Here is a 25839-nt window from a genome sequence, read left to right as displayed (position 1 = left end):
TAAAATAATAACACATGGCTGTAGGCAATTTTAAATTGGTTCCAGGGGTACACGGGCAGCAGTGGTGTGGTCAGTGGAGGCCTAGTGGAAGGAGTCACCGCAGACAGGCATCGAAGGCCTAAAATAATAACACATGGCTGTAGGCAATTTTAAATTGGTTCCAGGGGTACACGGGCAGCAGTGGTGTGGTCAGTGGAGGCCTAGTGGAAGGAGTGACCGCAGACAGGCATCGAAGGCCTAAAATAATAACACATGGCTGTAGGCAATTTTAAATTGGTTACAGGGGTACACGGGCAGCAGTGGTGTGGTCAGTGGAGGCCTAGTGGAAGGAGTCACCGCAGACAGGCATCGAAGGCATAAAATAATAACACATGGCTGTAGGCAATTTTAAATTGGTTACAGGGGTACACGGGCAGCAGTGGTGTGGTCAGTGGAGGCCTAGTGGAAGGAGTGACCGCAGACAGGCATCGAAGGCCTAAAATAATAACACATGGCTGTAGGCAATTTTAAATTGGTTCCAGGGGTACACGGGCAGCAGTGGTGTGGTCAGTGGAGGCCTAGTGGAAGGAGTGACCGCAGACAGGCATCGAAGGCCTAAAATAATAACACATGGCTGTAGGCAATTTTAAATTGGTTCCAGGGGTACACGGGCAGCAGTGGTGTGGTCAGTGGAGGCCTAGTGGAAGGAGTGACCGCAGACAGGCATCGAAGGCCTAAAATAATAACACATGGCTGTAGGCAATTTTAAATTGGTTACAGGGGTACACGGGCAGCAGTGGTGTGGTCAGTGGAGGCCTAGTGGAAGGAGTGACCGCAGACAGGCATCGAAGGCCTAAAATAATAACACATGGCTGTAGGCAATTTTAAATTGGTTCCAGGGGTACACGGGCAGCAGTGGTGTGGTCAGTGGAGGCCTAGTGGAAGGAGTCACCGCAGACAGGCATCGAAGGCCTAAAATAATAACACATGGCTGTAGGCAATTTTAAATTGGTTACAGGGGTACACGGGCAGCAGTGGTGTGGTCAGTGGAGGCCTAGTGGAAGGAGTGACCGCAGACAGGCATCGAAGGCCTAAAATAATAACACATGGCTGTAGGCAATTTTAAATTGGTTACAGGGGTACACGGGCAGCAGTGGTGTGGTCAGTGGAGGCCTAGTGGAAGGAGTGACCGCAGACAGGCATCGAAGGCCTAAATAATAACACATGGCTGTAGGCAATTTTAAATTGGTTACAGGGGTACACGGGCAGCAGTGGTGTGGTCAGTGGAGGCCTAGTGGAAGGAGTGACCACAGACAGGCATCGAAGGCCTAACATAACAAAAATGTAAATACAATGGTATTGTCAGTGGCAGGCATTGAAGGATGTCAGCGCATAGACTAAACATTGGTGGAGCTGTGAGATAATTTTGCAAGTGGTAGAGCACTGTTTGAGCTGGGGTGGGGGGAAACTGTCTTGTGGCCGGCGGTACAGGCCCAGGGCCCCTCATATTACAACGGTGTGTCTGACGTTGGGTGCGCACCACCACCGCCAGAGACACTTTATTGTACTAGGAGGGACCCAGTGGCAGTGCCGTCGACCAAAAGCGGGCTCACCCACCTCTTCAGACAAACAGCACTCTCACGGGTGCTGTCGCCAAGTGTCGATACCACGGCCCCGTGTGGGGAGTTTGGCCATTTAGTGAGGTGTAAACATGTCGTATGCTGGACAATCAGGTGCAGAAAATTACGAGATTGGAAAAGGCATTCAGAATAGTCCACAGGCAAGACCTTTTCATAGGAAAGCTAGGTGTCAGCCGGGCAAGGTGGGGCAAAAGATTTCGAAATCCAGTTGTGGTTCATTTTAATGAAGGTTAGATCATCTACATTTTGGGTAGCCAGACGAGTCCTTTTTTCTGTTAGTATTGAACCTGCAGCACTGAATACTCTTTCTGATAGGACACTAGCTGCCGGGCAAGCAAGCTCCTGCAATGCATATTCTGCCAATTCTGGCCAGGTGTCCAATTTTGATGCCCAGTAATCAAATGGGAATGACGGTTGAGGGAGAACATCGATAAGGGATGAAAAATAGTTTGTAACCATACTGGACAAATGTTGTCTCCTGTCACTTTGAATTGATGCTGCAGTACCTGTCCTGTCTGCGGTCATAGCAAAATCACTCCACAACCTGGTCAGAAAACCCCTCTGGCCAACGCCACTTCTGATTTCTGCCCCTCTAACTCCTCTGGTCTGCTGGCCCCTGCAGCTCGTGTGAGAACGATCACGGGCGCTGTGTGCAGGGAATGCCAGAAGCAAACGGTCAACAAGAGTTGATTGTTTGGTTGCTAATATTAGTTCCAAGTTCTCATGTGGCATTATATTTTGCAATTTGCCTTTATAGCGAGGATCAAGGAGGCAGGCCAACCAGTAATCGTCATCATTCATCATTTTAGTTATGCGTGTGTCCCTTTTGAGGATACGTAAGGCATAATCCGCCATGTGGGCCAAAGTTCCAGTTCTCAAATCTGCGGTTGTGCTTGGTTGAGGGGCAGTTTCAGGCAAATCCACGTCACTTGTGTCCCTCAAAAAACCAGAACCCGGCCTTGCCGCGCCACCAATTTCCAGTGGCCCCGGAAAAGCTTCCTCATTAAAAATATAATCATCCCCATCATCCTCCTCGTCCTCCTCCTCCTCTTCGCCCGCTACCTCGTCCTGTACACTGCCCTGGCCAGACAATGGCTGACTGTCATCAAGGCTTTCCTCTTCCTCAGCTGCAGACGCCTGATCCTTTATGTGCGTCAAACTTTGCATCAGCAGACGCATTAGGGGGATGCTCATGCTTATTATTGCGTTGTCTGCACTAACCAGCCGTGTGCATTCCTCAAAACACTGAAGGACTTGGCACATGTCTTGAATCTTCGACCACTGCACACCTGACAACTCCATGTCTGCCATCCTACTGCCTGCCCGTGTATGTGTATCCTCCCACAAAAACATAACAGCCCGCCTCTGTTCACACAGTCTCTGAAGCATGTGCAGTGTTGAGTTCCACCTTGTTGCAACGTCTATGATTAGGCGATGCTGGGGAAGGTTCAAAGAACGCTGATAGGTCTGCATACGGCTGGAGTGTACGGGCGAACGGCGGATATGTGAGCAAAGTCCACGCACTTTGAGGAGCAGGTCGGATAACCCCGGATAACTTTTCAGGAAGCACTGCACCACCAGGTTTAAGGTGTGAGCCAGGCAAGGAATGTGTTTCAGTTGGGAAAGGGAGATGGCAGCCATGAAATTCCTTCCGTTATCACTCACTACCTTGCCTGCCTCAAGATCTACAGTGCCCAGCCACGACTGCGTTTCTTTCTGCAAGAACTCGGACAGAACTTCCGCGGTGTGTCTGTTGTCGCCCAAACACTTCATAGCCAATACAGCCTGCTGACGTTTGCCAGTAGCTGCCCCATAATGGGAGACCTGGTGTGCAACAGTGGCAGCTGCGGATGGAGTGGTTGTGCGACTGCGGTCTGTGGACGAGCTCTCGCTTCTGCAGGAGGACGAAGAGGAGGAGGAGGGGGTGCGAACGGCTACAGCCAATTGTTTCCTAGACCGTGGGCTAGGCAGAACTGTCCCAAACTTGCTGTCCCCTGTGGACCCTGCATCCACCACATTTACCCAGTGTGCCGTGATGGACACGTAACGTCCCTGGCCATGCCTACTGGTCCATGCATCTGTTGTCAGGTGCACCTTTGTGCTCACAGATTGCCTGAGTGCATGGACGATGCGCTCTTTAACATGCTGGTGGAGGGCTGGGATGGCTTTTCTGGAAAAAAAGTGTCGACTGGGTAGCTCGTAGCGTGGTACAGCGTAGTCCATCAGGGCTTTGAAAGCTTCGCTTTCAACTAACCGGTAGGGCATCATCTCTAACGAGATTAGTCTAGCTATGTGTGCATTCAAACCCTGTGTACGCCGATGCGAGGCTAAGTACTTCCTTTTTCTAACCATAGTCTCATGTAGGGTGAGCTGGACTGGAGAGCTGGAGATCGTGGAACTAGCGGGGGTGTCGGTGGACATGGCAGACTGAGAGACGGTGGGAGATGGTATTGTTGCCACCGGTGCCCTAGATGCAGTGTTTCCTACTACGAAACTGGTGATTCCCTGACCCTGACTGCTTTGGCCTGGCAAAGAAACCTGCACAGATACTGCAGGTGGTGCGGAAAATGGTGGCCCTACACTGCCGGAAGGAATGTTGCGTTGCTGACTAGCTTCATTGGCCGAGGGTGCTACAACCTTAAGGGACGTTTGGTAGTTAGTCCAGGCTTGCAAATGCATGGTGGTTAAATGTCTATGCATGCAACTTGTATCGAGACTTTTCAGATTCTGTCCTCTGCTTAAGGTAGTTGAACATTTTTGACAGATGACTTTGCGCTGATCAATTGGATGTTGTTTAAAAAAATGCCAGACTGCACTCTTTCTAGCATCGGATACCTTTTCAGGCATTGCAGACTGAGCTTTAACCGGATGGCCACGCTGTCCTCCAACAGGTTTTGGCTTTGCCACGCGTTTTGGGCAAGATACGGGCCCGGCAGATGGAACCTGTTGCGATGTTGATGCCTGCTGCGGCCCCTCCTCCTCCGCTTCAGAACTGCTGCCGCCTGCACCCTGTTCCCCCAATGGCTGCCAATCGGGGTCAAGAACTGGGTCATCTATCACCTCTTCTTGTAGCTCGTGTGCAACTTCGTCTGTGTCACCGTGTCGGTCGGTGGTATAGCGTTCGTGATGGGGCAACATAGTCTCATCAGGGTCTGATTCTTGATCAGCACCCTGCGAGGGCAATGTTGTGGTCTGAGTCAAAGGACCAGCATAGTAGTCTGGCTGTGGCTGTGCATCAGTGCACTCCATGTCAGATTCAACTTGTAATGGGCATGGACTGTTAACTGCTTCACTTTCTAAGCCAGGGACGGTATGTGTAAAGAGCTCCATGGAGTAACCCGTTGTGTCGCCTGCTGCATTCTTCTCTGTTGTTGTTTTTGCTGAAGAGGACAAGGAAGCGACTTGTCCCTGACCGTGAACATCCACTAACGACGCGCTGCTTTGACATTTACCAGTTTCACGAGAGGAGGCAAAAGAGCTAGAGGCTGAGTCAGCAAGATAAGCCAAAACTTGCTCTTGCTGCTCCGGCTTTAAAAGCAGTTTTCCTACTCCCAGAAAAGGGAGCGTTCGAGGCCTTGTGTAGCCAGACGACGAACCTGGCTCCACAGCTCCAGACTTAGGTGCAATATTTTTTTTCCCACGACCAGCTGATGCTCCACCACTACCACTACCCTCATTACCAGCTGACAATGAACGCCCCCGGCCACGACCTCTTCCACCATACTTCCTCATTGTTTTAAAAACGTAAACAAACTAACGGTATTTGTTGCTGTCACACAAATTACACGGTGAGCTATAACTTCAGTATGATTTAGCTACCCCTTTACAGGTGAGTGAGACCACAACGAAAATCAGGCACAATGTTACACACTCTGTTGTTGGTGGCAACAAATGAGAGAGATGCCACACACGCAGGACTGTCACTGAATTTGATTTTTTTTTTTTTAAGGGAGACTTTAGGAAAAAAAAATAATAGAATAAAATGATTTTTTCAGGAAGAATTTAGAAACCAAATAAAATAAAATGATTTTTTCAGGGAGAATTTAGAAAACAAATAAAACAAAAAAAGGCTTTCTATGGCCCACTGAGTGAGAGATGACGCACACAGGAGTCAGGAGTGGCACACAAGCCCAGAGGCCAATATTTATCTCCCACTGATTGATGTAGTGATTTTTTCAGGTAGATTTTGGAACCCAAATCAAGCTAAAAAAATAATAGGCTTTCTATGGCCCACAATTGAAGAGAGAGAGAGAGAGATGGCACACCCAGGAGTCAAGACTGGCACACAAGCAGAAAGGGCAATATTAATCTCCCACTGATTTGTTGTTTTTTTTTTTTTTTTTCAGGGAGACTTTAGGAAAAAAAAAAATAGAATAAAATGATTTTTTCAGGAAGAATTTAGAAACCAAATAAAATAAAATGATTTTTTCAGGGAGAATTTAGAAAACAAATAAAACAAAAAAAGGCTTTCTATGGCCCACTGAGTGAGAGATGACGCACACAGGAGTCAGGAGTGGCACACAAGCCCAGAGGCCAATATTTATCTTCCACTTTTTTTTTTTTGTTCCAGGGAAAATTTATAAACCCAATAAAAAAAATAATAAATAGGCTTTCTATGGCCCACTATCTGAGAGACAGAGAGAGATGGCACGCTTAGGACTGGCACACAAGCCCAAAGGCCAATATTAATCTCCCTTTTTTTTTAAGGGAGAATTTATAAAACCAAAAATAAATAAATAAATAGGCTTTCTATGGCCCACTATTTGTGAGAGAGATGGCACGCTCAGGACTGGCACACAAGCCCAGAGGCCAATATTAATCTCCCACTTTTTTTTTTTTTCCAGGGAAAATTTATAAACCCATTAAAAAAAAAAATAAATAAATAGGCTTTCTATGGCCCACTATCTGAGAGAGAGAGATGGCACGCTTAGGACTGGCACACAAGCCCAAAGGCCAATATTAATCTCCCTTTTTTTTTAAGGGAGAATTTATAAAACCAAAAAAATAAAAATAAATAGGCTTTCTATGGCCCACTATTTGTGAGAGAGATGGCACGCTCAGGACTGGCACACAAGCCCAGAGGCCAATATTAATCTCCCACTTTTTTTTTTTTTTTCCAGGGAAAATTTATAAACCCATTTAAAAAATAAATAAATAAATAAATAAATAGGCTTTCTATGGCCCACTATCTGAGAGAGAGAGATGGCACGCTTAGGACTGGCACACAAGCCCAAAGGCCAATATTAATCTCCCACTGATTGATTTATTGATTTTTTCAGGTAGAATTTAGAACCCAAATAAAGCAAAAAAAAAAAAAAAAAATGGGCTTTCTATGGCCCACTGAGTGAGTGATGATGCACACAGGAGTCAAGAGTGGCACACAAGCCCTGAGGCCAATATTTTTCTCCCACTGATTGATGTAGTGATTTTTTCAGGTAGATTTTATAACCCAAATCAAGCAAAAAAATAAATAGGCTTTCTATGGCCCACTGAGTGAGAGATGACACAGACAGGGATGGCACTCTAGCAGAAATGTCAATCTTAATCTCCCACAAAAAAAAAAAAAAAACAGGGAGTGTCCTTCAATTACTATCTCCCTGCAGTAATCTCAGCCAGGTATGGCAGGCAGCAATAAGGAGTGGATTGATGCACAAATTAAATAAAAAGTGTGTACAAACCAAAAAGATAGCTGTGCAGAAAGGAAGGAACAAGAGGATTTGTGCTTTGAAAAAAGCAGTTGGTTTGCACAGCGGCGTACACACAGCAATGCAGCTATCAGGGAGCCTTCTAGGGCAGCCCAATGAGCTACAGCGCTGAGGGAAAAAAAAAAAAATGTAGCTTCCACTGTCCCTGCACACCGAAGGTGGTGTTGGGCAGTGGAAATCGCTACAGCACAAGCGGTTTGGTGGTTAATGGACCCTGCCTAACGCTATCCCTGCTTCTGACGAAGCGGCAGCAACCTCTCCCTAAGCTCAGATCAGCAGCAGTAACATGGCGGTCGGCGGGAACGCCCCTTTATAGCCCCTGTGACGCCGCAGACAGCAAGCCAATCACTGCAATGCCCTTCTCTAAGGCTACGTTCACATTGGCGTTCCGCCAATGTGCGTCGCTGTTGCGCCGGCGACGCAGCGGCGACGCAGCGGCGACGCGCCCCTATGTTTAACATAGGGGACGCGTGCGTCGTTTTGGTGGCGTTTTTCGCCACGTGCGTCGTTTCCGACGCTAGCGTCGGACGCAAGGAAACGCTACATGTAGCATTTTCTGTGCGTCCGATTTTCGTCGGAAAACGACGCACGCGTCGCAAAACGCGCGCGTTTTTGAGCGCGTTTGCGTGCGTTTTAGCGTGCGTCGCGCGTTGCGTCGCCGACGCACGGCGGCGCAACGCTAATGTGAACGTAGCCTTAGATGGTGGGGACCAGGACCTATGTCATCACGCTGCCCACACTCTGCGTTTACCTTCATTGGCTGAGAAATGGCGCTTTTCGCGTCATTGAAACGCGACTTTGGCGCGAAAGTCGCGTACTGCATGGCCGACCCCGCACAGGGGTCGGATCGGGTTTCATGAAACCCGACTTTGCCAAAAGTCGGCGACTTTTGAAAATGAACGACCCGTTTCGCTCAACCCTAATGAGCACTATTAAAGTGTAATAAATTATTTGTTGCTGTAGGTTTTTTGTGTACACATGTATTTAATCTACCGTCTATTATTTCAAGTCTCACGTCTAAAAAATCCAATGTGTTACCCCCAAAGCAGGCAGTGAACAACATATTATCCTCATTAATGATATTAAGATGGCTAACAAAATTATCAAAATCACTCTTGGAACCGTCCCAAACGATAAAAATGTCGTCTGCGAACCTAAGATAAGTACGTATGTATTTAAGGAAAGGGTTAGAAATAGATGTTATATATCTCTCTTCGAAGACTGCCAGAAATAAATTGGCAAATACATATGCGACGGGCGTACCCATCGCAGTTCCTGTACATTGTAGAAACCATTTATCGATAAATTTGAAAGCATTGTGTGATAAGATGAAATCAAGGCTTTCAGTGATGAAAGCGACGAAGTCCAAATTTTTATCAGTATTCAACAAGATCGTACGTACAGCTTCAATACCTTTATTTTGCGGTATTCTTGTGTATAAATTGACGACGTCAATTGATACAAGAGAAAAGGAAGGTTGCCAGTCTAATGTTTGTAAGGCTATTAGGAAGTCACCAGAATCCTTGACGAAAGATGGAATTTTCTGCAGCAGGGGTTTGAGTAGCCAATCAAGAAATTGGGACAGGGGCTCAGTTAATGATCCGATGCCGGATATAATCGGATGCCCTGGAGGATGGGACACATTTTTATGAATTTTAGGTAAACCATACCAGTGGGGTGTATTAGGGAATTCTGGTAGTAATTTTTCAGCTTTGCTTTTCAATAGAGTGCTATTTGCTACATATTTGTTTAATAATGATCTCAGTTTTTCTCTGAATTTCATTGTCGGATTGTGATCTAAGGAAATATAAGTAGTTTTATCATTCAGCTGAGGTAGTGCTTCTTCAATGTAATAATGTTTATCTAGGATGACAAGATTACCTCCCTTGTCGGCCTTCCTTATAATTACGTCATCCCACTGCTGCATTTCGCGTATGGCTTTTTTCTCATTAGATGATAAATTTTTTTGTGGTTTTCGATATAGTATAGCCTCCACATCCTTCACCACAAAATCCTGAAATAAATCAATAGCATTCCCTGGAGAAATGGGAGGCATGAAGGTGGATTGTGTGCCTCCTTTAAAGGGTTCAAAAGTAGGAACATTTTCAATCGTGGGACCAAGATTTTCTTTTTCAGCAAAAGGCTCGCATAAGTTCGCTAAGAGCCATGCGTCCTCAATGTTTTTTGGATCCGAGGGCGGAAAAGCAACAAACTCCAAATTACCAATAGAAGCAGGACTTTCCGTAGAAGCATTCTGGAGAATTTTTTTATGATTTCCGGTAGAACATTTTTTTTTTAGGTGTAATTTTCTTGTAGCCTTAAAAAGATTGATTTTAAACTCCGTAAGGTTGAAATCCCTTGGAATGCAGAAGTTCAAGCCTAATGACAACACATTCTTTTGTTCTGTGGTGAGGACTCTATTAGATAAGTTAATAATCTGAAGCCTGTTGGCATTATCCGTCACTTCCTCCACGAAACCTGTTTGCGTTTCTTCTGTCCGTTTGTTTTTACGCCCACCTCGTCGGATCTTTTTTCTAAAGGGACATCTAATCGTGCAGATGTTATAGCGGAGGATGTACTTTCTAATGGTTCCTCTATACCACTGGAGTCCGAGTCTGTGACCCATCCATCTCTTTGCGCTTTGCGTTTGTTGAATTTTTTGGAGGAATAATTCCTTTGAGAATTTCTCCTTTTGTTTTTATTCCAGGAAAAAATTTGTCCTGTCGCAAAGTCGTTTTTGTCCCTTAAAAATTTATCTTTTTTCTTCTGTTTCGTTTCCATCTGAATTAGGATTAATTTTTTATCTAGTTTTTTGAGGAATGATTTATTTTGATTATCAGTAACACGTGAGCTTAGTTCTTTTTTAGCATTATCTAATTGTTCACATAAGATAGCATACTCTTTCTCATTTTGAGTGATGACCAAAGCCAGAAGGTTTTGTGAACACTGTAGATGGATTTTTTCCCATGCTTCTTGAAACAATTGATCTCCAGCAAATTGGGAAATTTCTTTGTACACGCGAAGTCCCCTTGGAACTCGCCCACATTCCACATAAGACTTTAAAGATTTAATAGTCCAATAAAGTCTAATTTCTCTCTCAGCTAGAGAATGAATTTTAGTTTCTAATGTTTTAGTGCTTATTAATGATAATTCATCTTTATGGTTGCAATCCATAAAGAACTCCTCCGCACCCTCTCGTCCAGCCAATAAACCGAACTCCGAAGGAGTGCCAGCATCAGAGTCCATAGGATCTTCATGGTTAACATCCATTGTAGAAGGAATGTCACTGAGCACTCGAGAACCTACTTGTAACGCCTGTGCTCAGCTCAAAAAAGGTGAAAAAATCGTGAGAAGCACACAAAACCAAAGATATAAGCGGCACTAGGCGATGTAAATGTTCCAAGTTCACTAGCCGATGTAGGATCCTAATTGGAACATGTGCGGCACATGTATCTGCAAACCAGCGGGTGGTGCTCAACACAGAGCAATACTCCAGTAGAAATCAAAGAAAAAGGAAAGTGGCTCTCACCCTGGTGTTGCTGTGATTCAATGTCTTTTATTCATATCACAAAAAGACAGGCATAATGCGGAGAGGCGGCTGGCGTGAGATGCGGTGCGGGGAGGAGGAAAGGACGACGGCCGTTTCGCGCGTGTGCGCTTCCACGGGTCCAGGTGCACAATTAAAAACGTCATATCCTATATAGGGAGCTAGACGACTTAATGTGAACATGTGAACAATTAAAAAACCACATTGGTTATAAGTATCAAAGCACAATAATAAGCACTGTATAGAATACCAAATATAGTTTCACATATTTTAAACATATTTGTTCGATGAATATACAGTAGAAACTTTACAAAAAAATAGTCATGTCTAATTTGTCATTAAGTCCGATAGGTCCTTGCGCGTTAGTTTCTATAATCCACTTCTCTTCTCGTTGTAGTAATAATTTCTTGCGATCCCCGCCATTAGGCGGACATTTCACTATCTCTAAACCAGCGATATAGGGCTATTAACAAAAATTGGCATGTGCTACAAAATGATAGGGCATTAGCAGCTCTGACAATAAATCATCCGAATTTTGCTTACAAGCGAACAAAGAATTTGGGAGACTTATTAGTTAAAAATCGGCTTGCACCAGCAGATAATAATAATTGGCTAACGAAATCACAACCCACTGGTAACTTTAAATGTGGGAATTGCAGTTTCTGTCACCTGAGACTCCTAAACAACCCCATCCGCATGGGTTCTGTCTGTCATACAGTCCGTCAGTAAATTACATGCAAGACTCAGTATGTAGTATATATAATCTCTTGCCCCTGCCTGTTTTTCTACATCGGCAAAACAATACGTCCGAGGGTGAATAGATTTAGGGAACATTTTAATTCAGTATCATCTGAAAAAGGTTGCCCCCGTTTTATCAAACACATGCGGGATAAACATAATGCAAACCCGAATTTACTATGTTTCGCTGGTTTAGAGATCGTGAAATGTCCGCCTAATGGCGGGGATCGCAAGAAATTATTACTACAACGAGAAGCGAAGTGGATTATAGAAACTAACGCGCAAGGACCTATCGGACATAATGACAAATTAGACATGACTATTTTTTTGTAAAGTTTCTATATTCATCGAACAAATATGTTTAAAATATGTGAAACTATATTTGGTATTCTATACAGTGCTTATTATTGTGCTTTGATACTTATAACCAATGTGGTTTTTTTAATTGTTCACATTAAAGGTACCTTCACACATAACGATATTGTTAACGATATCGTTGCTTTTTGTGACGTAGCAACGATATCGTTAATTAAATCGTTATGTGTGACAGCGACCAACGATCAGGCCCCTGCTGGGAGATCGTTGGTCGCTGAATAAAGTCCAGAACTTTATTTCGTCGCTGGACTCCTGCTGACATCGCTGGATCGGCGTGTGTGACACCGATCCAGCGATGTCTTCACTGGTAACCAGGGTAAACATCGGGTAACTAAGCGCAGGGCCGCGCTTAGTAACCCGACGTTTACCCTGGTTACCATGCTAAAAGAAAAAAAAAACAAACACTAGATACTTACCTACCGCTGTCTGTCCTCCAGCGCTGTGCTCTGCACTCCTCCTGTACTGGCTGTGAGCCGGAAAGCAGAGCGGTGACGTCACCGCTCTGCTTTCCGGCTCACAGCCAGTACAGGAGGAGAGCAGAGAGGCAGAGCGCAGCGCTGGAGGACAGACAGCGTTAGGTAAGTATGTAGTGTTTGTTTTTTTTTACTTTTAGCATGGTAACCAGGGTAAACATCGGGTTACTAAGCGCGGCCCTGCGCTTAGTTACCCGATGTTTACCCTGGTTACCGGCATCGTTGGTCGCTGGAGAGCGGTCTGTGTGACAGCTCTCCAGCGACCAAACAGCGACGCTGCAGCGATCCGGATCGTTGTCTGTATCGCTGCAGCGTCGCTAAGTGTGAAGGGGCCTTAAGTCGTCTAGCTCCCTATATAGGATATGACGTTTTTAATTGTCCACCTGGACCCGTGGAAGCGCACACGCGCGAAACGGCCGCCGTCCTTTCCTCCTCCCCGCACCGCATCTCACGCCAGCCGCCTCTCTGCATTATGCCTGTCTTTTTGTGATATGAATAAAAGACATTGAATCACAGCAACACCAGGGTGAGTGTCACTTTCCTTTTTCTTTGATTTCTACTGAAATCTATAAAGCAGTTTTATTCTTCAGGTCAGTACGATTACAGCGATACCTCATTTATATCTTTTTTTATGTTTTGGCGCTTTTATACGATAAAAACTATTTTATAGAAAAAATAATTATTTTTGCTTTATTCTGAGTACTATAACTTTTTTATTTTTTTGCTGATGATGCTGTATGGTGGCTCGGTTTCTGCGGGACATAGTAACATAGTAACATAGTAACATAGTTAGTAAGGCCGAAAAAAGACATTTGTCCATCCAGTTCAGCCTATATTCCATCATAATAAATACCCAGATCTACGTCCTTCTACAGAACCTAATAATTGTATGATACAATATTGTTCTGCTCCAGGAAGACATCCAGGCCTCTCTTGAACCCCTCGACTGAGTTCGCCATCACCACCTCCTCAGGCAAGCAATTCCAGATTCTCACTGCCCTAACAGTAAAGAATCCTCTTCTATGTTGGTGGAAAAACCTTCTCTCCTCCAGACGCAAAGAATGCCCCCTTGTGCCCGTCACCTTCCTTGGTATAAACAGATCCTCAGCGAGATATTTGTATTGTCCCCTTATATACTTATACATGGTTATTAGATCGCCCCTCAGTCGTCTTTTTTCTAGACTAAATAATCCTAATTTCGCTAATCTATCTGGGTATTGTAGTTCTCCCATCCCCTTTATTAATTTTGTTGCCCTCCTTTGTACTCTCTCTAGTTCCATTATATCCTTCCTGAGCACCGGTGCCCAAAACTGGACACAGTACTCCATGTGCGGTCTAACTAGGGATTTGTACAGAGGCAGTATAATGCTCTCATCATGTGTATCCAGACCTCTTTTAATGCACCCCATGATCCTGTTTGCCTTGGCAGCTGCTGCCTGGCACTGGCTGCTCCAGGTAAGTTTATCATTAACTAGGATCCCCAAGTCCTTCTCCCTGTCAGATTTACCCAGTGGTTTCCCGTTCAGTGTGTAATGGTGATATTGATTCCCTCTTCCCATGTGTATAACCTTACATTTATCATTGTTAAACAAGATGACATTTTCAGCGGTACCATGGTTATTTATATCCGTCTTTTTGATCATGTGTTATTCCACTTTTTGTTCGGCTGTATAATAATAAAGCGTTGTTTTTTTTTGTTTTTTTTTACGGTGTTCACTGAAGGGGGTAACTAGTGGGACAGTTTTATAAGTCGGGTCGTTACGGAAGCGGCGATACTAAATATGTGTACTTTTATTGTTTTTTTTTATTTAGATAAAGGAATGTATTTATTGGAACAACATAGTTTTTTTTATTATTATTTATTTAGGAATTTATTTTTATTTTTTTTACACATGTAAATTTTTTTTTTTTACTTTTCTACTTTGCCCCAGGGGGGCATCACAGTAAAGTGACAGATTGCTGATCTGACACTTTGCTGTGCACTGTGTCAGATCAGCAATCTGATGTGCACTCCTGGAGGCTTCCCGGCGCCTGCTCTGGACCCGGAAGTACTCCCTGCAGGACCCGGATGCAGCCCCGTGGCCATTTTGGATCAGGGCCTGCAGGGAGGAGGAGGTAAGAGACCCTCGGAGCAACGCGATCACATCGCGTTGCTCCGAGGGTCTCAGGGAAGCACGCAGGGAGCCCCCTCCCTGCGCGATGCTTCCCTATACCGCCGGAACACTGCGATCATGTTTGATCGCAGTGTGCCGGGGTTAATGTGCCAGGGGCGGTCCTTGACTGCTCCTGGCACATAGTGCCGGATGTCAGCTGCGATAGTCAGCTGACACCCGGCCGCGCTCCCCCTGTGAGCGCGGCTGATCGCTCTGGATGTACTATTCCGTCCTTGGGAAGTAGGGCCCACCCCACATGGACGGAATAGTACGTCCAATGGCAGAAAAGGGTTAAAAAATTGAAATATAAAAATATACCAAAATTATATTGGTCAATTTAACAAATGGTTAATAGGTTAGAGTAGAGTAGGGCCCGGCCAAAAGAGTCTACCTTGTCGTGGTGGCAACTTAAAAAGTATTTTTGCCAAAACAAAAGCTGCCGGTTATATGTGTGATCTGGTTATGGGAACTGTCAATGTGTGATTGGTGAGAAGTGGAGTTTTTTCATGAGAGAGCAGTGGATTTGTGGACAGTTCGAGGAATGGAGCCTGGACAGAGCCTCAAGGTATTTCCAGTATGGGGCCCTGAAATTCCTAGTAGCAGCCCTGACTGTAGGAACGTTATACTGTGTGTGGTGGGTGATGGCGGTACTGTGGGGGGGCATGATACATACTACATAAGGCGCATTACACTGTGTGGGGGCAATCACAATCCGTTCCCTCACTTCCTGTCCTCCATAGTTGGGTCCTATGTATCTATTACAGGAAACAGAACAAAAACGCAATGATTCTTATAAAGTGGCAACAACACCAGAAGAGTCTCAGTACTCAAGGGGTTAATGTCCCCCACTGATGGGGAATCTCCAGCACCTACCTCCACCTGCAGAGCCGCCACCACATATATGGCTGCTCTGTGCGCACAGGACCTGTGATGAGGTCACAGGAGGGGAGGAGTCAGGGGTCACATGGTCAGGGGCCTCAGTGAATGATATCCACAGTGAAGACTCTACATGGAAACTTCTCCTCAGTCAGTGACATATCCGCCATTATTTCCCCTCACTACTGGCACAATTACCCCGCGCCGCCTTTTCTGCACAGTGTTATATGTGGAATGTAACGTGTGATTTCTCTGGAGACAAATAGACCCCACACATGAGGGAATTATCACCGGTTACCGGACGTCTACTATATGGCGGCATATTTCTCTTGACTTATTGTATTCTATTATAGTGGTAACATTTCTTTGATATGACTTGTGTTTATTTGTGAAAAAATCAGAAAGTTGATAAAAATTTAGAAAATGTTGAAATTATCAAATTTTTCACTTTGAGGCTATGTGCCCACGTTCAGGATATCTTGCAGAAAATTCTTGAGAAAAACCTGAAATTTTCTGCAAGAAATCTGCATGCGTTTTTTGCGCGTTTTTGCCATGTTTTTGATGCGTTTTTAATGCTTTTTTTACGGACATTTCCCAATGCATTTTATAAAGGGAAATCCGCAAAATTAATGAACATGCTGCGTTTTTTACCGCGATGCGTTTTTTTCATGGAAAAAAATGCATCATGTGCACAAAACATGCAGAATTCATTCAAAATGATGGGATGCATATTGTATGCTTTTTTTGTGGTTTTATAGCGTTTTTATCGCGAAAAAAACGTGAAAAATCAGCAACATGTGCACACAGCCTTATGCAGATTAAATCAGAGCAATATGTCACACAAAATAGTTAATAAATAACATTTCCCACATGTCTACTTTACATCAGCACAATTTTGGAAACATATTTTTTTTTTGTTAGGGAGTTATAAGGGTTAAAAGTTGAGCAGCAAATTCTATTACTTTTACCAAAAAATTTACAAAAGCATTTTCTTAGGGACCACATCATATTTGAAATGACTATGAGGGGTCTATATGACAGAAAATACCCAAAAGTGACACCATTCTAAAAACTGCACCCCTCAAGGTTCTCAAAACCACATTCAACAAGTTTATTAACCCTTCAGGTGTTTCGCAGGAATAAGTGGAACAAGTAAGGAAAAAAAATGAACATTTAACTTTTTTTCACAAAAATTTTACATTAGACACCATTTTTTTTATTTTAACAAGGGTACCAGGAGAAAACAAACTGCAAAATTTGTTGTGCATTTTCTCCTGAGCACGCTGATACCCCATATGTTGAGGAAAACTACTGTTTGGGCGCACGGCAGGCCTCGGAATGGAAGGAGCACTATTTTACTTTTTGAATCCAAAAAAAATTGCTGGAATCATTAGCAGACACCGTGTCGCGTTTGGAGAGCCCTTGAAGTGCCCATAGAGTGGAAATTCCCTCAAGTCACCCCATTTTGGAAACTAGACCTCTCAAGGATCTTATCTAGATGTATAGTGAGCACCTTAACCCCCCAGGTGTTTCATAGACGTTCATAACGTTGTGCAATGAAAATAAAAAAAAAATCACATTTTTTCCCATCAAAAATAATCTTTTTGGCCCCCAATTTTTTTACAGGGTTAACAAGAGAAAATGAACCTCAAAATTGGTTTTGCAATTTCTCCTGAGTTGTGATGGGCGAACCCCTGGATGCTCAGGGTTCGACCGAACAGTTAAAAACAATACCCGAACCCTGAACCCTTTCACTTGAATAGGGGGCCTGAACATCCGGTATTGGCCATGCTGTCATGTACATGACAGCGCAGCAAACACTGCCTCTGATCGGCAGTTAAATCAGGTGCGGGCTCACCCTGTCATTTTCATGAGAGCAGTGGCTCTCTGACCAGCGGTGGTCAGAGAGCCACTGCTCTCATGAAAATGACAGGGTGAGCCCGCACCTGTGACTGTAAGTAAAAAGTTTACCTCCGTTCACTGGTATCGGCTGATGGGACTACTACTCCCACCAAATTGAAAAAATTGAGATGCGTAGCACATAATTTGACCAATTAATGCATGCCCAGCAGCCAACAATAAAGCAGTCTTAAAACTGCTGGGAACCTACGTGTCTAGTGTGAATACCTCTCTGAGGCCGGTTTCACACGTCAGTGGCTCCGGTACGTGAGGTGACAGTTTCCTGATGTACCGGAGACACTGACTCACGTAGACGCATTAAAATCAATGTGTCTCTGCACATGTCAGCGTGTTTTCACGGACCATGTGTCCGTTTGGAAAACACGGAGACATGTCAGTGTTCGTGGGAGCGCACGTATTACACGTATTTACACGTGTAAAACACGTACCGCACACGGATGTTGTCCGTGTGCAGTCCGTGTGTGTGTAAGCGCTGTCCCCCCCGCGTGTGGTGCTGAAGCCCCATTCATTTCTTTTCTCCAGCAGCATTCGCTGGAAAGAAGGAATGAATAATCTTTTTTTTAATTTATTTTTGTTTTTAAAATAAAGTTGCCGGTAATCTGCCCCCTCCCACCCCCTGTGCGTCCGCCCGCTGGCATTAAAATACTTACCCAGCTCCCTCGGCGCTTGCATCCTCTCCGCGTCGCTGCTTGTCCTGTATGAGCGGTCACATGGTGCCGCACATTACAGTGATGAATATGCGGCTCCACCTCTCATAGGGGTGGAGCCGCATATTGATTACTGTAATAAGCGGCACCACGTGACCGCTCATACAGGAAGAGCTGCATCGTGGAGAGGATGCAAGCGCCGAGGGAGCTGGGTAAGTATTTTAATTATTCATTCCTTCTTTCCAGCGAACGCTGCTGGAGAGAAGAAATGAATGGCGGCTTCAGCACCAGATGCAGGGGACAGCGCTTAACTGTAGCGCTGTCTCCTGCACGGTGTGTGTGGTACCCAGTCGGCACACGGGCGTTCAAAAAGTAAAATGGAGCTCCCTCCCTTCCGAGCCCCGACGTGCGCCTAAACAGTGGTTTACCCCCATATATGGGGTATCAGCGTACTCAGGACAAACTGGACAACAAATTTTGGGGTTCAATTTCTCCTGTTACCCTTGTGAAAATAAAACATAGTGGACTAAAAAATCATTTTTGAGGAAAAAAAAAAGATTTTTTATTTTCACGGCTTACGTTATAAACTTCAGTGAAGCACTAGGGGGTTCAAAGTGCTCACCACACATCTAGATAAGTTCCAAAATGTGGTCACTTGTGGTGGGTTTCTACTGTTTAGGCACATCAGGGACTCAGCAATTGCAACGTGACGCCCGCAGACCATTCCATCAAAGTCTGCATTTCAAAACGTCACTACTTCCCTTCTGAGCCCTGACGTGTGCCCAAAGAATGGTTTACCCCCTCATATGGGGTATCAGTGTACTCAGGACAAACTGGACAACAACAGTTGGGGTCCAATTTGTCTTTTTACCCTTGTAAAAATAAAAAATTGAGGGCTAAAAATAATTTTTTTGAGGAAAGAAAAATGATTTTTTATTTTCACGGCTCTGCGTTATAAACTTCTGTGAAGCACTTGGGAGTTCAAAGTGCTCACCATACATCTAGATAAGGTCCTTGGGGGGTCTAGTTTCCAAAATGGGGTCACTTGTAGGGGGTTTCTTCTATTTAGGCACATCAGGGGCTCTGCAAACGCAACGTAACGCCTGCAGACCATTCCATCAAAGTCTGCATTTCAAAACGTGACTACTTCCTTTCCGAGCTCCGACGTGTGCCCAAAAAGGAGTTTACCCCCACATATGGGGTATCAACGTACTCAGGACAAACTGGACAACAACTTTTGAGGTCCAATTTCTCCTGTTACCCTTGTGAAAATAAAAAATAGCGGACTAAAAAAATCATTTTTGAGGAAAAAAAGATTTTTTTATTTTCACGGCTCTACGTTATAAACTTCTGTGAAGCACTTGGGGGTTCAAAGTGCTCACCACACATCTAGATAAGTTCCTTGGGGGTCTAGTTTCCAAATTGGGGTCACTTGAGGTGGGTTTCTACTGTTTAGGCACATCAGGGGTTCTGCAAACGCAACGTGACGCCCACAGACCATTCCATCAAAGTCTGCATTTCAAAACGTCACTACTTCCCTTCCGAGCCCCGACATGTGCCCAAACAGTGGTTCCTCCCACATATGGGGTATCAGCGTACTCAGGACAAACTGGACAACAACTTTTGGGGTCCAATTTCTCCTGTTACCCTTGTGAAAATAAAAAATTGCGGGCTAAAAAATAATTTTTGAGGAAAGAAATTTTTTTTATTTTCACGGCTCTGCGTTATAAACTTCTGTGAAGCACTTGGGGGTTCAAAGTGCTCACCGCACATCTAGTTTAGTTCATTGGGAGGTCTAGTTTCCAAAATGGGGCCACTTGTGGGGGAGCTCTAATGTTTAGGCACACAGGGGCTCTCCAAACACGACATGGTGTCCGCTAACGATTGGAGCTAATTATTCATTCAAAAAGTCAAATGGCGTTCCTTCCCTTCCAAGCCCTGCTGTGCGCCCAAACAGTGGTTTACCCACACATATGAGGTATCAGTGTATTCAGGAGAAATTGCCCAACACATTTTACAATCCATTTTATCCTGTAGCCCATGTGAAAATGAAAAAAATTGAGGCTAAAAGAAATTTTTTGTGAAAAAAAGTACTTTTTCATTTTTACGGATCAATTTGTGAAGCACCTGGAGGTTCAAAGTGTCTCACTATGCATCCAGATAAGTTCCCTGAGGGGTCTGGATTCCAAAATGGAGTCACTTGTGGGGGAGCTCCAATGTTTAGGCACACAGGGGCTTTCCAAACGCTATATGGTGTCTGCTAACGATTGGAGCTAATTTTTCATTCAAAATACAAATGGATCTCCTTCCCTTCCGAGCCCTGCCATGCGCCCAAACAGTGGTTTACCCCCACATATGAGGTATCGGTGTATTCAGAAGAAATTTCCCAACAAATTTTATGATCCATTTTCCTGTAGCTCATGTGAAAATAAAAAAAAATGAGGCTACATTAATTTTTTTGTGAAAAAAAGTAGTTTTTCATTTTTACGGATCAATTTGTGAAGCACCTGGGGGTTCAAAGTGTTCACTATGCATCTAGATAAGTTCCTTGGGGGGTCTAGTTTGCAAAATGGAGTCACTTGTGGGGGAGCTCCAATGTTTAGGCACACAGGGGCTCTACAAACACAACATGGTGTCCGCTAGCGATTGGAGCTAATTTTTCATTCAAAAAGTCAAATGGCGCTCCTTCCTTTCCGAGCCCTGTCGTGCGCCCAAACAGTGGTTCCCCCCCCCCACATATGGGGTATCGGCGTACTCAAGACAAATTGGACAACAACTTTTGGGGTTCAGTTTCTCCTTTTACCCTTGGTAAAATAAAAAAATTGTTGCTAAAAGATCATTTTTGTGACTAAAAAGTTAAATGTTCGTTTTTTCCTTCCATGTTTTTTCTGCTGCTGTGGAACACCTAAAGGGTTAATAAACTTCTTGAATGTGGTTTTGAGCACCTTGAGGGGTGCAGTTTTTAGAATGGTGTCACTTTTGGGTATTTTCAGCCATATAGACCCCTCAAACTGACTTCAAATGTGAGGTGGTCCCTAAAAAAAATGGTTATGTAAATTTTGTTGAAAAATTGAGAAATCGCTGGTCAAATTTTAACCCTTATAACTTCCTAGCAAAAAAAAATTCTGTTTCCAAAATTGTGCTGATTTAAAGTAGACATGTGGGAAATGTTATTTATTAACTATTTTGTGTCACATAACTCTCTGGTTTAACAGAATAAAAATTCAAAATTTGAAAATTGCGAAAATTTCAAAATTTTCACAAAATTAGTTTTTTTTTTCACAAGTAAACGCAAAAATTATCGACCTAAATTTACTACTAACATGAAGCCCAATATGTCCCAAAAAAAACATTCTCAGAATCGCTAGGATCCGTTGAAGCATTCTTGTGTTATTACCTCATAAAGAGACACTGGTCAGAATTGCAAAAAAATGGCCAGGTCATTAAGGTTAAAATAGGCTGGGTCATGAAGGGGTTAAAGGAGTGTAGTAAAGTCCTGATAATGGGTAAGGGCAAGCATCGCAGGAAAGAATTGAGAGGACTCAGCAAGATGCGGTCTTCACACTTTACTCACTGTTCAGATGTTATTCTCCCGCCAGGGTGCTGTGTCCTCCAGGTCAGTGGTCAAGGAAACTGTCCGGTAACTTGGGGCTCCTGTCCAGAACCTCCTTTTTATATGCCTTTCCTGGCCGTCTCACTGCACTGTCTGCCTCCTCTCCTGCCCTGCTATTCACACCCAGTGTCCCAAGCTGGTAGTCGCGGGTCCTGCCGGGCAACATCTTTACTGTCCTCTTGACCCTGTATATCTACCTTTTCAGCAAAGTAGGTGCGAGCTTGTCTGTCGCGCTTACAAACATGGCAGCCTCCGGGTTCCTAGTTGAGACCTGTAGTTCTTCCACTAGATCAGGGGCCGGTTCCCCTTTCTGCGACCCAGTCCCTCCACCTGATGCTGGTCAGCCTGGATGCAGGCTTCTGCACTTCCGTTCCCCTAGGACCCCTTCTTTCTTCCTGGGAGCTTCTTTCCTTTCTCTCTCTCTTCAGACTGACAGGAGCTGCAGACCCACACCTCTGCTCTGTTCCACTTCACCTCACAGACTCCCTCTCCCGTCTGGTCTTCTCTCTGTCTTCTCACAGACTGACTAACTTCCTCACTCCTCCCATTCCCCTCTTTCTCCACCCACACCCTCTACCTAATCCCTCCCTGGCCCGGAGAGGTCTGGTGTTGGGTGCTAGTGTTAGAGTTCTGTGCAGTGTCCCCTACTTACCAGAGAGTTGGGGTACCACACCTCTTGTCTGAGATGCAGTACCTCTGTGGCGACTGGACCTTCAGGGGCGCCACATACCCCCCTCCCCCCATTAAACACAGCACATCTCGGGCTGGAACAAAGCAAAAACAGATGACTACATACAAAAATTTTGTGGAATGCATTCAAAAACAGGTAACATCAACTCATTTTCGCTTTATGGAAGGTGCTTTTTTGAAATGTTACATTTAAAGATGCAAAACATTCTGAAAGTGCAAAACATATTGAAAGTGCAAAACATTTTAAAAGTACAAAACAATAATTTAAGTGCAACAGGTTGTGAGATCCTGTACCGGGGTGTCCTTCTCACTAACTGTTCCTGGTGCAACATGGGGGACCCATCTCAAACCCCAAATGTAAGCCCTGGGCATGGCTACAAGGCGTAGCTGGTCTCCACTTTGAACCACTTCTTCGGCCATGCCAGACAGTTTTTATTCTGTGGTTTGAGGTTGAACAGAGAAGGTTCTACTCACATCGACCGTGTGAGGAAAAACCAATAAGTTTCACCACAGAATATGCATCAGTCCCTGTGTTTTCCAGGAAGAATTTGCAGGCATTACAACAAACTACGGACCCATCTAATTCATAACAAGGAAAAGAAACTGCACAGATTGTGCCTCAGTTCAGGACTCTATACAGATACAAAACAAAGCCAAAACCTGACAAATTGGACAACCACTCCATTCCAGACACAAAAGCATCTAACTGTGTCATTCAGAGGACTCTCATTTTGTCCTACTAAGGCCCTGGATAAAACTGAACTCTGCAGTGATATGGAACAGATTTTCAGGAGACTGGGCCTGAGGGAATATTTCAATGATACAGAAGATTCAGAACCCACCTGGACTGAAGGAAAAGGGATCCTAACAACAAAGAAGAGGTCAGACTGGACACCTCCACCTGGACGCAACCCTCATTTGGATAAGTATATAGACTCCTTCAGACATTTGATAAAATCCACCATCAGAGATACTAACAGGAGACAAGCATCCAACATTAGTGCCCAGGAGAGAAAGGCCATACAGTCTGTGAAAACCAATAAAGATATCATCATCAAACCTGCTGACAAGGGAGGTGCAATAGTCATGATGAACACATCAGACTATATGAGGGAAGCAAACTGACAACTTATGGACACACACTACTACAAAAAATTTGGAGTTGGATCCTACACAGGATTATTACAAGGAACTAAACAAGTTGGTATCTTGTCTGCCCGACGAATCCATAAGAGCCAATGACCTGATACCAGAAAGTCTAAGAACAGGTACATTCTACATGCTTCCCAAAATCCACAAATCTGGAAACCCAGGAAGACCAATTATTTCATGGGTGGGCACCTTTACTGAGCAAGTATCTGGATGGGTAGAGGGTATTCTTAAACCCCTGGTAAAGGATACACCCAGCTTCATTCAAGACACAACTGACCTATTGAATAAACTATCAGCAATAGGTCTTCTACCAGAAGGAATCATCCTGGCTACCATGGATGTGACACAGGGACTGATGCATATTCTGTGGTGAAAGTTATAAAATTCATCCTCACCCACAATTACTTTGAATTTGACAAGAAGATCTATCTACAGGAGACTGGCACAGCAATGGGAAGTAAAATGGCCCCACAGTATGCAAATCTTTTCATGGCCAAGCTTGAAAGTGACTTTTTGTCCTCAGGTCCCATCAGGCCTCTGGCCTACTACTGCTACATTGATGATATTTTAACTATCTGGACAGAGTCTGAGCCACAGCTAAAGACGTTCCATGAACAGTTTAATCAATTTCATCCTACCATCCACTTGACACTCAACTACTCCTGCACTGAAATTAACTTTTTGGACACCATCATTAAGCTGCAGAACAATAAAATAGAGACATCCCTGTATCAGAAGCCAATCAACCATCCAACATACCTTAAATGGGACAGTTTCCATCCAAAACACAAAAAAAACTCTATTGTCTACAGCCAAGCCATCAGATACAATCGTATATGTTCCAACCCAATGGATAGGGATGAGCACCTTGGTCGCCTCAGAAAGACATTTTTGAATCAGGGCTACCATCCAAGAACAATTGAAAACCAGATTACAAGAGCCACCAGAATATCAAGGAATCACCTGCTACATTACAAAGCTAAAGAAGAAAATAACCAGGTACCTCTAGTAGTTACCTACAATCCAAATCTGGAGGTGCTAAAGGGAGCTGCACGGAAATTACAACCTTTACTGCAAAAAGATGCCCGCTTACAATCCATTTTTCCAGACCCCCCACTGCTGTGTTTTAGGCAGCCCCCAAATCTAAGAAGCATTATTGTCAAGAGCTTCCTGTCCTCTCCAACAGCTGCAGGTACCTTTCCTTGCAATCAGAAAAAATGTAAAACCTGTCCATTTATAATGACCATGGACAAGATAAAGATCCCCAATTCACATCAGGACTACAAGATACCAGGTACTTTCAGCTGCATCACTTCTAATGTGGTGTACCTAATTATTTGGACTAAATGTCCAACTGGGGGTCTGTATGTGGGGGAGACAGGGCAAAAGCTTAGAACAAGAATGAATTCTCACCGCCACACAAGAAGAGAAAAAAGAATGGATCTACCTGTGGCAATACATTTTTGTCTCCCAAATCATAACATTATGGACATGAAATTACTTGTGTTAAAAGGTAGCTTCAAATCTCAGAGAGACCGAAGAGTCTGGGAATATAAACTGATGACGACCTTTGACAGCCTTAATGCAGGAATGAATGTGTCGCACGGATTTATGTCTTTTTACATCAACTAAGAAACTTGCCCCTCAGACTATGAGGGGTCATCACAACAGAGACCCTAATCAAAGGACAATAAAACATTCCTTATCTAAGAGCTGGCCCAATATTTATGGACATAACTGTTTATCGCTCATGATAATTCTGCTTCATGTCACCTGTCTTATCCATGCTTTCCCCCTTTTTTTTCTCTATGTTGTGCATAAATATGTGATTCTTCAGAATTTGTTTTAGTCTTTGCCTGATGAAGAGACCTGTGTAGTCTCGAAATCTTGCAATTTGTTACCATCTTTCCAGTTGGCCATTAAAAGGTATCAACCACTGAGGACTCTCAATTCTAAATATTTTTATGAAATATATAGACTTTATATATATATATATATATATATATATATATATATATATATATATATATATATATATTATATGTGTGTGTCACTGACATATATATGCTGTATATTATACCTATTCTATGTGTATATATGTAATCTATCTTTTCTATTCTAACCTGTCAGTCTGACTTTACTGTACCGGCATATGAATTGCCAGCTTTTCAAAGGACACCAGTGCTTAAAAATTGCACAACACTCGCATGGTGCGTGTGCTATGCAATTTTTTTTTAATCGCACCCATTGACTTCTATTGTGCGATGTGATCTATTTTCTGATTACATTCGCAGCTGCAACTTTTTTTCCAGGCCGATCGTGATCCAGTCT

General features: G+C 43.9%; 1 protein-coding gene across 1 annotated transcript in view; it reads right to left on the bottom strand.

The window, feature by feature from the left end:
* LOC138663585 (oocyte zinc finger protein XlCOF22-like) overlaps positions 1 to 15539 on the bottom strand; it is a 46343-nt gene extending 30804 nt beyond the window's left edge. The window contains exon 1 of the mRNA XM_069749841.1: positions 15484 to 15539. The gene's annotated coding sequence lies outside the window, so the exon portion shown is untranslated. The remainder of the gene's footprint in view (positions 1 to 15483) is intronic.
* Positions 15540 to 25839: the final 10300 nt, after the last annotated feature.

Source organism: Ranitomeya imitator, chromosome 2 (genome assembly GCF_032444005.1).
Source record: "Ranitomeya imitator isolate aRanImi1 chromosome 2, aRanImi1.pri, whole genome shotgun sequence".
NCBI lineage: Eukaryota > Metazoa > Chordata > Amphibia > Anura > Dendrobatidae > Ranitomeya > Ranitomeya imitator.
The sequence above is the reverse complement of the archived record's forward strand: the minus strand, read 5'-3'. Positions and strand labels throughout refer to the sequence as shown.